Source organism: Erinaceus europaeus, chromosome 3 (genome assembly GCF_950295315.1).
Source record: "Erinaceus europaeus chromosome 3, mEriEur2.1, whole genome shotgun sequence".
NCBI lineage: Eukaryota > Metazoa > Chordata > Mammalia > Eulipotyphla > Erinaceidae > Erinaceus > Erinaceus europaeus.
This window is the reverse complement of record NC_080164.1, coordinates 120,311,924-120,323,202: the sequence shown is the minus strand read 5'-3', so window position 1 is coordinate 120,323,202 and position 11,279 is coordinate 120,311,924.

Here is an 11,279-nt window from a genome sequence, read left to right as displayed (position 1 = left end):
CTTCTTTAAGAGAATAGAACAAACACTACAATTATTTATCTGGAACCTGAGAACACCTAGAATTGCCAAAACCATCTTAAGGAAAAGAAACAGAAATGGAGGCATCACACTCCCAGACCTTAAACTATAATATAAAGCCATCATCATTAAAACAGCATAATACTGGAACAAAAATAGGCACAGAGACCAGTGGAACAGAATTGAAAGCCCAGAAATAAATCCCCACACCTATGGACATCTAATCTTTTATAAGGGTGCCCTAAGTATTAAATGGAAAAAGGAGGCTCTCTTCAATAAATGGTGCTGGGAAAACTGAGTTGTAACATGAATAAGAATGAAATTGAACCACTTTATCTCACCAGAAACAAAAATCAACTCCAAATGGATCAAAGGCCTAGATGTCAGACCAGAAACAATCAAATACTTAGAGGAAAACATTGGTAAAACACTTTACCACATAAACCTCAAGGACATCTTTGATGAATCAAACCCAATTACAAGGAAGACTAACGCAGAAACAAACCAATGGGATTACATCAAATTTAAAATTTTCTGCACATACAAAGAAACTATCACACAAACAAAGAGACCCCTCAGAATGGGAGAAGATCTTCATATGCCATACATCACACAGGAAACTAATCACCAAGATATATAAAGAGCTCAGCAAACTTAGCACCAAAAAAGCAAATGACCCCATCCAAAAGTGGACAGAGTATATGAACAAAACATTCACCTCAGAGGAGATCCAAAAGGCTAACAAACATATGAAAAACTGCTCTAGGTCACTGATTGTCAGAGAAATGCAAATTAAGACAACACTAAGATACCACCTCACTCCTGTAAGAATGGCATAAATCAAAAAGGACAGCAGCAACAAATGCTGGAGAGGTTGTGGGGACAGAGGAATGCTTTTACATTGCTGGTGGGAATGTAAATTGGTCCAGCCTCTGTGGAAAGCAGTCTGGAAAACTCTCACAAGGCTAGACATGGACCTTCCATATGACCCAGTAATTCCTCTCCTGGGGTTATACCCCAAGGACTCCATAACACCCAACCAAAAAGAGGTGTGTACTCCTATGTTCATAGCAGCACAATTCATAATAGCTAAAACCTGGAAGCAACCCAGGTGCCCAACAACAGATGAGTGGCTGAGAAAGCTGTGGTATATATACACAATGGAATACTATGCAGCTATCAAGAACAATGAACTCAACTTCTCTGACCCATCTTGGACAGAGCTAGAAGGAATTATGTTAAGTGAGCTAAGTCAGAAAGATAAAGATGAGTATGGGATGATCCCACTCATCAACAGAAGTTGAGGAAGAAGATCTGAAAGGGAAACTAAAAGCAGACCTGACCAAATTGTAAGTAGGACACCAAAGTAAAAACCCTGTGTTGAGGGGTAGACATGCAGCTTCCTGGGCCAGTGGCCTAACAAAAGGACTTTTCAAAGTTAACCCAATTACCAATTAATGTGATGATAACATTAACTATCGATTGTCTTTTTGAACCCTAAGACAGCAGGAACCTCACATCTCCACTGTGGAGCCTCTACTTCCCCCAGTCCTGGAACCATTGGATAGGGCCCACTTTCCCGTATGCATCTCCCAATTCATATCAAATAATGTTGCATCTGCTGATCACAACCTAACCAACACAATGATTGCCACCTCAACATGCTTCACTTCAGACTGTGTCCAGTGACTTCACGTGTGGACAGACATCCCTTCAGCTTCATTACTCAGGTGAGACTTTCCTTTCATAGTATACTCTAATTCCATCTCAGGTGGTTCACTTTCTAACAAAGTCCCAAAAAACCTAGATATACACCAGTTTCTGTGAGAGAGAGCATATGTTCACACGTATCCATAAACTACGGCAAAATATATACCTGAAAGCAGAAGTACACTAGAGTTTGCAGTGATATCCCCCTAACACTTCCTCTCCACTATTCCAAGCTTTGGGTCCATGATTGGTCAACAATTTGTTTGGCTTCGTATGTTAACTCTCTTTTCAGTCACTAGGTTCCAGATGTCGTCAGGATGCCGGCCAGGCTTCCCTGGATTGAAGACCCCACCAATGTGTCCTGGAGCTCCGTTTCCCCAGAGACCCACCCTACTAGGGAAAGAGAAAGGCAGACTGGGAGTATGGACTGACCAGTCAACGCCCATGTTCAGCGGGGAAGCAATTACAGAAGCCAGACCTTCTACCTTCTGCAACCCACAATGACCCTGGGTCCATGCTCCCAGAGGGATAGAGAATGGGAAAGCTATCAGGGGAGGGGGTGTGATGTGGAGATTGGGTGGTGGGAATTGTGTGGAGTTGTACCCCTCCTACCTTATGGTTTTGTTGATTGATCCTTTATTAAACAAAAAAGAAAAAAAAAAGCAAACACACACAAAAAAGAAAATCTACTATTCTTTCTCTTTAATCTGTTCACCTAGAAAACTTGTTATAATTTTTTCAACTCACCCAATTTCTTCATTTTCTACACTAACAGAAAAAAATCTTCTAAGTTTGAATGATGTTAATGTATGTTATGTTATGTTAAAATATGTTAAATCATATTTTATCTAGAATATTATCCCCTTTGATATGTTATATTATCTGATTACTTGATGCAAGGGATGCTTGGAATTGAGTTTGGAACCACATACTTGAGAGTCCAATGTGTTGTCTACTGTGCCACCTCTTGAGTTGCCCTCTCCTTGTTTCATTTTTTTTTAAATTTTTATAAGTATTTAATTATTTTCACTTTTGTGGCCCTTGTTGCTTTTTATTGTTGTTGTAGTTATTACTGTTGTTGTTATTGATGTCCTTATTGTTAGATAGGACAGAGAGAAGTGGGGAGAGGAGGGGAAGACAGAGACGGGGAGAGAAAGATAGACACCTACAGATCTGCTTCACCGCTTGTGAAGTGACTCCCCTGCAGGTGGGGAGCCGAGGGTTCGAACCGGGATCCTTATGTAGGTCCTTGCACTCTGTGCCACGTGCACTTTACCTGCTGCACTACCCTCAACTCCATCCTTGTTTCTTAAGACCCATCTATGACTTTAAGGTTAAGCAATCACTGTAAACATTTAAATAACATTATGACATTAAATTTCAGGTTGCATTGTTGACTTCTTGGTCCCTGTTCAAAGGTGCTTAATCCTCTTTGTAATAGTTGTCAATGGGATTGTTGATTCTACTTTCTGCTATCTCATTATTTGTAGGTAGAAATGAAACAGGAGAGGGGGCAGATTTTATAATGGTTATACAAACAGACTCTCATGCCTGAGGCTCCAAAGTCCCAGGTGCAATCCCCCACACCACCATAAGCAGGAGCTCATCAGTGCTCTTTCTTAAACTTTTTAATGCACACAACATAGGCCGAGTCTTCGATATGTTGACTCTCTTAAAAGTTTAGACCAGGGAGAACAGAAGCAACTGGTGGCACAGCTATATATAAATGATGTCAAAAGACATAAATTATGGTGATGTTGTGTATGATACAGCAAATCCTAACAACGGGAGTTTTCAAAGTTAACCCAATTGCCACACAATGCAATTATAACAATAACTATCTATTGTCTTCTTAAACCTTAAGACAACCGGAACCTTCCAACTTGCTCAATACAGCCTATATTTCCCCAGTCCTGGAACCTCTAGGGTGGGGCTCACTTTCCTGCATGCTTCTCTCAACTCATACCAAATGATATCGCATCTATGGATCCCAACCTAATCAACTCAATGAGTACCACCTCAGCATGCTTCACTTCAGAGTGTATCCAGAGATGTCAGATGTAGAATGTCAACCCTTCAGCCTCATTACTCGGGTGAGACCTCTCCTTGCATAGGATTCACTAATTCCATTTTGAGTGACTCACTTCCTAACAAAGTCCCAAAACCTAGATATAGACCAGGCCCCATGAGTTAGGGCATATGTCCACATGTATCCATAATTTAGGGCAAAATAGTTCGCAGTGAGTCAGTACAAAGTTCCTAATGAAATAGTGTCTACTTAGACTTAGATGTCCTCCTCACCTACTTCCTTTATACTTCCCTCACTCACTCCCAAGCTATCCTTATAAAAGTAAGGACTGCAAAAGTTGAATAGGGGAAAGAGACTGGCATACTTTAACGATGACTCTAGTCACTATCAGGCCACCCCATCAGCTGGGGCCCTAGTTAGGGAGTCCTGAGATTCACAAAAAGACAAGATGGGCCTAGACCTGGAATATATCCCTCTCTCCATTGTTACTGGTCATCTCTATCAGGAATGACAAAACAGACCCTTTTGTGGGCCCTCATAGGACCTTGCCTTCAACTTGGATTAATAATGGTAGAGAATGTTCCATCCTCCAAAGGGAGGCTGGACAACATGCTCAGTGCTACATCTGAGGAAGATGAGTCCTGATATTGGGGGAGCTTGCAACATTCCTACTCATGACCACAGAATGTGAGCTCAGATTTCCAGGGATGCAGAGGTCACATAGTCTCCTAAGCTGAATATGGACTCCAGATCACATCAAATCGATGGAGTTTATAGTCAACAATATTTATACACTTTTCCCATGTTTGGGAGCTACTCTTTTCCCTGATCCAGCTTTCTGGTTCTTTTACCAGCCATAACATCATCTCCCCAGATAATAACTTGGATCCACCTGCATGTCAGATTTCAGGCTAAGGGAAAAAAAAATATCCACAGGCTCTTTGGAATATGACTAAAACATGCCTACTAGCTATATACAAAATGGAGACGCCCCCACCCAGCTCTTCATCTGCACTACTACAGCCTTTAGTTTCATGACTGTTCAACAATTTATTTGGCTTTATATGTTAACTCTATTTTCAGCCACCAGGTTCCAGATGCTAGTAGGATGCCAACCAGACTTCCCTATGGAAGACAGACAACCCCACCAATATGCCCTGGAGCTCCACTTCCCCAGAGCCCCACCCTACTTGGGAAATAGAGAGACCGGCTGGGAGTATGGATCTACCTGTCAAACCTTTGTTCATTGGGGAAGCAATTACAGAAACCAGACCTTCCACCTTCTGCATCCCACAACGACCTTGGGTCCATACACCCAGCTGGTTAGAGAATAGGAAAGCTATCAGGAGAGGGGATAAGATACAGAGATCTGGTGGTGGGAATTGTGTGGAGTTCTTATCATATGTTTTTGTTAATGTCTCCTTTTTTAAATATTTTTTTTTAAAAGAATGGGAAATCTATCAAGGAAGGGGATGGGATACAGAGTTGTGGTGGTGAGAATTGTGTGGGGTTGAACTGCTCTTAACCTATGGTTTTGTCAGTGTCTCCTTTTTATAAATAAAACAAAACAGAAAAAAGAGGGGGGAGTACAGGTGTGGCACACCTGGTTGAGCGAATATGTTACAATGTTACAATGCACAAGGAACTGGGTTCAAGCCCCAGTCCCCACCTGCAGAGGGAAAGCTTCACTCACAAGTGGTGAAAGAAGGCTGCAAGTGTCTCTTTGTTTCTTTCCCTCTCTACCTCTTTCTTCCCTTTCAAATTCTGGCTGTCTCTATCCAATAAGTAAAGCTAATTAAACATTTTTAAGGAAATGAAACAGATGTAGATATTAATTTTGTAGTCTGACACTTTGTTATATTAATTTATTCTTTCTTACAGATTATCGTTGAACTTTTCTTATAATTTTTCTCTGTTTATTATCATACTATCAGCAAGTAGTGACAGTCTTGATTATTTTTTATTTGGATTCCTCTTATGCCCTTTTCTTGCCTAGTTATATATAATATTTTTATTGCCTATTTTCATAGTATTGATTAGACTCAACACCCTTGTCTTGTTTCTGATCTTAAGAAAAGTTATACATAATATTTCTTTTCTTGCCTAATTTCATAGTACTAATTAGACTAAACACCCCTGTCTTGTTTCTGATCATAAGAAAAGCTCCAGGTGGTGTACCTGGTTCAGCACACCTTTTATGATGAATAAGGATCTGGGTTCAAGCTCCCACTTCCCATTTGTGGGGGGAGGTTAATAAACAATGAAGCAGGTCTCTCTGTGTGTGTCTCTCTCTTTCTCTGTATCTCCAATTTCCCTCTCAGTTTCTTCTGTTTATCCAATAAGTAATAAAATATTAAATGAATAAAATATGTTTTTTAAAAAAGAAAAATTTCTAGCTTTTCACCATTGAATATAATGTTTCTGTGTCATGTTTATTTATTTATGAGTGAAAGAGGGAAAGGTAGGAAGAAAGGAAGAAAGAAAGAAAGAAAGAAAGAAAGAAAGAAAGAAAGGGGGTTGGGGGAGAGAATTGGGGCCAGTCAATGGCACACTTAGTTATGTGCACATAATACAGTGTTCAAGGCCTGGGGTTCAAGCCCCTGGTCCCTACCTGCAAGGGAAAAGCTTCACAGGTGGTGAAGTAGAGCTACAGGTGTCTCTCTGCCTCCCTCTCTTTCTCCCTCCCCTCTCAATTTCTCTCTGTCTCTACCCAATAATAAAAAATAAATATTTTTTTTAATTTCTATTTTTTAAAAAGGAAGAAATTTAAAAGGAAAGAAAAAGAATCAGAAAATCACTCTTACATGTGTGGTGCTGGGCTTAGCCCTAAGGACTTCATCCATTCAAGTCCACTGCACTGTGTGCTACACCCCACCCAGGAGTGCTCAGTGGCTTTCAATAAATGATTTTTATTAGGTTGTATTTTTATATAAATTATTCATTTTGGGTTTAATTCATTCTAAGGTATACAGTTTATATGTGGTTATAAATTGTTTTATTTCTTTGTCTGACAATCTTAGATAGATAATCTAGTTGAATTTCTTTATTTGCTTTCTTGCCTAATTACTCTGGTTAGGACTGCACAGTAGTCAAAACAAAAGAAAAAATAAATACCCTAATCTATTATCATCATATGAAAATGGTAAACACCTTTATTATTAGCATAAAGTACCTAAATAATAGGTTAGCATGTAAGAATTTTGAAGAGCACTGTGTTCATATGACCTGTTTGATATGAAGAACAGCTGGGAGTGTTGAGGTGGCTCAGTGACAGGGCATGCCATGAAATCATAGGTTCCATCTTCAGCACCACCTTCTAAATAGCAATATATCTGAAAATTAACTTTATGATGGAAGTGGTTCAGGTTGAAGGAATAAACTGTCCCTTTTGGCCAAGAGAATGTTCAAACTCCTGCAACATGTTTTTCCTAGCCTAGAGCGTTTTCTTCCTTGCATATCCACTTGCTGCCTTATTATTATTTTTTTTATCAAGTAGACTGAGAAAGAGACACCACAATGCTAGAGTTTCTTTCAGTGCTATAGCACCTCCCTTGAGACATGGAAGTTGAACTTGGCTGTGTGACTGACATTGCAGGCACTCTACTCAATAGTTGCTAAGGAAGTTACCATTCCCAGCTCCCTTTTGCCTTTCTCCACCCCTTTTCAAACCATGTCAAGCCATTTCCAACTTGCCATTTCTAGGTCTGACCTTTAAAAGCTTGGGCTCCCTGATCAATAGAGAACTGAATTTGTGTTGCTACCATAAGCTCTTTTCCTGAGTCATCTCCTTCACATTGCTGAGTAGCAGCCCAGGCTGGCTCCAGTCACGTTCTCTCCAACCCAGAGAGTACACACCCAGGAAGAGGCACCCCACGCTATCCCAGCATCTGGCGCCCAATGTGGGGCCTACCCCGCTTGGCTTCACACAAGCGGCAGATATACGAATGCGCCACAGCCCCAGGTAAGTACACTGCCACCTGGCTCTCCACAGGCTCACGTTTATAAAGGCACTGTGGTTCTTTTTCTCCCTCTTCTTATTTTCCTGAGACCCCTCTGTCATGGGCAACCTTCCTTCTTATCAAGAGGATCCCCAAATCCTCTACTCATTTTTCACTAGACAGGTTCTCTGTCTCTGGGACATTTTGCTCTGGACAGCACCTTGGTCCCTCTTGACCATGATCGCACCTTTCAGGAGATATGCAGGGCCCCCTCCCAAAAAGACCAAGGACATTCCCCCTAAGACTTTCCCAGTTCCTCCTCCTGTGTCTCCCATGGAGAGTGGCAACTTGGAAAACTGCCCCAGTCTAAGGGACCTTGAGGCTGCGATCCAAGATTTAAAGGAGAAGGTCATTCTGTTTGCCCAGTACCATACACGCCTTCCAAAGAAAGCAAAATTTCTTGAGCCCCAATCCTGACCCATTCTAAGCCTTATGCACTTCACCAGTGGCTCCCTTTACAACAGATGCATCTCTGCCTACCCCTGCCACTTCTGTGGCTCCTTCTACTGCAGCTCCTCCCCCTGCAGCTATGCCTATATTGGACCTTTGCAGGATTCGTGATGGAGCTTTTCCTCTGGAGCAAGTCCACACATTCCCAGTAAATGTTATCCCCAATAGACAGAGACCTCAGACATGGTATCCACATGTCTCCACAGATCTTAAGGAACTTTTCCAGGTGGTTAAAGAGGAAGAAGTTCACACTCCATGGACCAGATTTATTTTGCAAGGCCTTCTCTAGAACCATAACACTCCCCAAGACTGGAGGGATATAGCTCGCTCTACCCTCCCGAGTCCACTCCTCCTTCAATGGGAACCCTTTTTCAGATATAAATGCCTGCAGAAATCCCACAGGAACAGTCAGAACCAGCCTAACTGGGATTTTGAGGCCCTTTTTGGAGTAGGGAGTTGGGAAACAGGTCTCCATCAGGCAGAGGCAAAATTTTCCCCTGGCTATTTTGATCAGGTATGCTTGAGTGGCTTCACACCCCTATAGGTGGAGCCCCTCACCTTCTCACTGAAATTGATGCCCTGGCATCCATGATCCATCAGGGCAGAGACAGGTCCACACAGGTTTTGGGGAGAGAACCAGGCACCATTTTCATCTTTTTTCCCTGTTAGATACAGAATGACTGCTATGTCATCATTCCCACTTTGCCATAAGCTTAATGGGGTTCTCAGGACAATTAAATAATCATTACCTTCCGGACAATAATGGGTAGTTTCACTGCCCCTGTTGCCTCTATTGGCGCCTAGACTTTTCTCCCATGCTCCCATTCCTTCTGCCCCGACAATTTTCACAGATGGTGGCAAGAAAGGAGCCGCTGCCCTAATATATTACCCAGGTAAACCATGCCCCACACCTCTTTTAGTTGAACTCCCCACCAACTCCCCACAGTATAAAGAACTCTATGCTTTTTATCTAGCTTTAAAGGCTGTACCTAGACCCTTTAAACTATTTTCTGAGAGTATCTACACTGTCAACCTCCTCCCTTGGCTCGTACACTCTTATGTTAAACTGGATACTCTCCCCTCTCCTCATACAAATCCCCTCTATGCTCTGCTCTTGCACCTACTCACTATGCATCCAACATCTCCACTCTCACAGTCCTCTCCCTGGCCTGCTATCTGAAGGCAATGCTGCAGCAGACCGCCTTGCCTCCACAGGAATTTTCTTTCTTTTTTTAAATATTTATTTATTTATTCCCTTTTGTTGCCATTTTTTATTGTTGTTGTTATTGATGTCATTGTTGGATAGGACAGAGAGAAATGGAGAGAGGAGGGTAGACAAAGAAGGGGAGATAGAAAGATAGACACCCACAGACCTGCTTCACCACTTGTGAAGCGACTCTCTTGCAGGTGGGGAGCCAGGGGCTCCAGCCGGGATCCCTATGCCTGTCCTTGCACTTCACACCACCTGTACTTAACCTGATGTGCTACCACTGGACTCACCACAGGAATTTTCTTAACCTTCGCCTGTGATCCTGCTGACTTCCATTTCCTGATCATGTCAACCTTAAGGGTCTTAGGACCTGATTCCCTAATGCCCCCTCTTTCACAACTAAAGCACATTCTAGCCACTTGCTCCATCTGTGCAGGTCTAATCAAGACATCCGCTGTTCAAACTCTTGGGGTTAACCCCCGTGGCTTAAAAGCCAATGCTCTTTGGCAAATTGATGTCACCAACTTACCCAACTTTGGCAAACAAAAATATGTGTTTGTCTCAATTGATACCTACTCTAAGTTCATGTGGGCTACAGCTCAGACAGGAGAAAATTTGAACCAACCTTCTATTATTCTTCACTGGAAAACACCATCCAGTAGCTGTCTTTCATCTCTTTGTTTATTTCTCTAAGCATAATCACCTCTAATTCCATTCATTTTGAGCCCACAAAATTTATTTCAGTTCCATTATTATTTTATTGGGGAAATGTTGCTTTGTAGAATTTTTCTTCTCACTAGGATCCACATTTCCCTAAGATAGACATCAGAGAGGAAAACAGAGGCACCACACCACTAAACTTTCTTTAGTGTGGTATGGGACTGGTCTCAAACATAAATTATCTACATGACAGAACGGGAGTACCAACATGGACTAAGTTATATGTTCTTTAATAATTTACCTTAGTTTTTTACTTTTTAAGACTTTCCTGTCTGGAGTAAGAGGGGAATTGAAGTGCTTGTTTGTTTGTTTGTTTTAGGGGATCAATGTTTTACAGCCTACAGTACATACTACAGTTTGTACATGCATAACATTTCCCAGTTATTCACATAACAATACAACCCTCTAGTAAGTCCTATGCTATCATGTTCCAGGACCTGAACCCTGTAGTTTTGCACAACAGACTTACATGACTGAGGCTCTGAGGTCCTAAGTTTGGTCACTGGCACCACCATGAAACACAGATGACCAGTGGTATGGTTAAAAAAAAAATCCCCATCTTCTATTTTTTTATGAGTCACATAGCTTTGTGTCTGAACCTGTACACTCTAAAATGGAATTCTTCATTTTATTTCATGCAAATGCTTGATTTGAGTCCTATAAGGATTCACCTGGCAAAATGTCTATTAAAAGAGATTTATTCAACAACTGCTTTGTTCATGGCAGCACTATTTGTAATAATGCAAACATGAAAACAACCAATGTTTTCATGTTTGTCCAACAGAGGGTGAGTGGTTAAGAAGGTTGTGCTATGGGCTGGGAAGGCAGTATACTGGTTACGCAAAATAAATAAATAAATAAAATAAAATAAAATGCCTGAGTCAACATAGGTACCAGGTTTAATGCCCTAGCACCATCATACGACAGAGCTGAGCAGTGTTCTAGTAAATAAATAATAAAATTAAAGTTAAAAAGAAATTTATGATACATATTTACAATAGAATACTATTTATCTATTTAAAATGATGAACTATTATAGGATTATAGAATCCAGACCTTCAACTTTCTGCATCCCACAATGACCTTGGGTCCATACTCCCAGAGGGTTAAATAATAGTAAGGCTGTCAATCAGGGGAGGGGAGG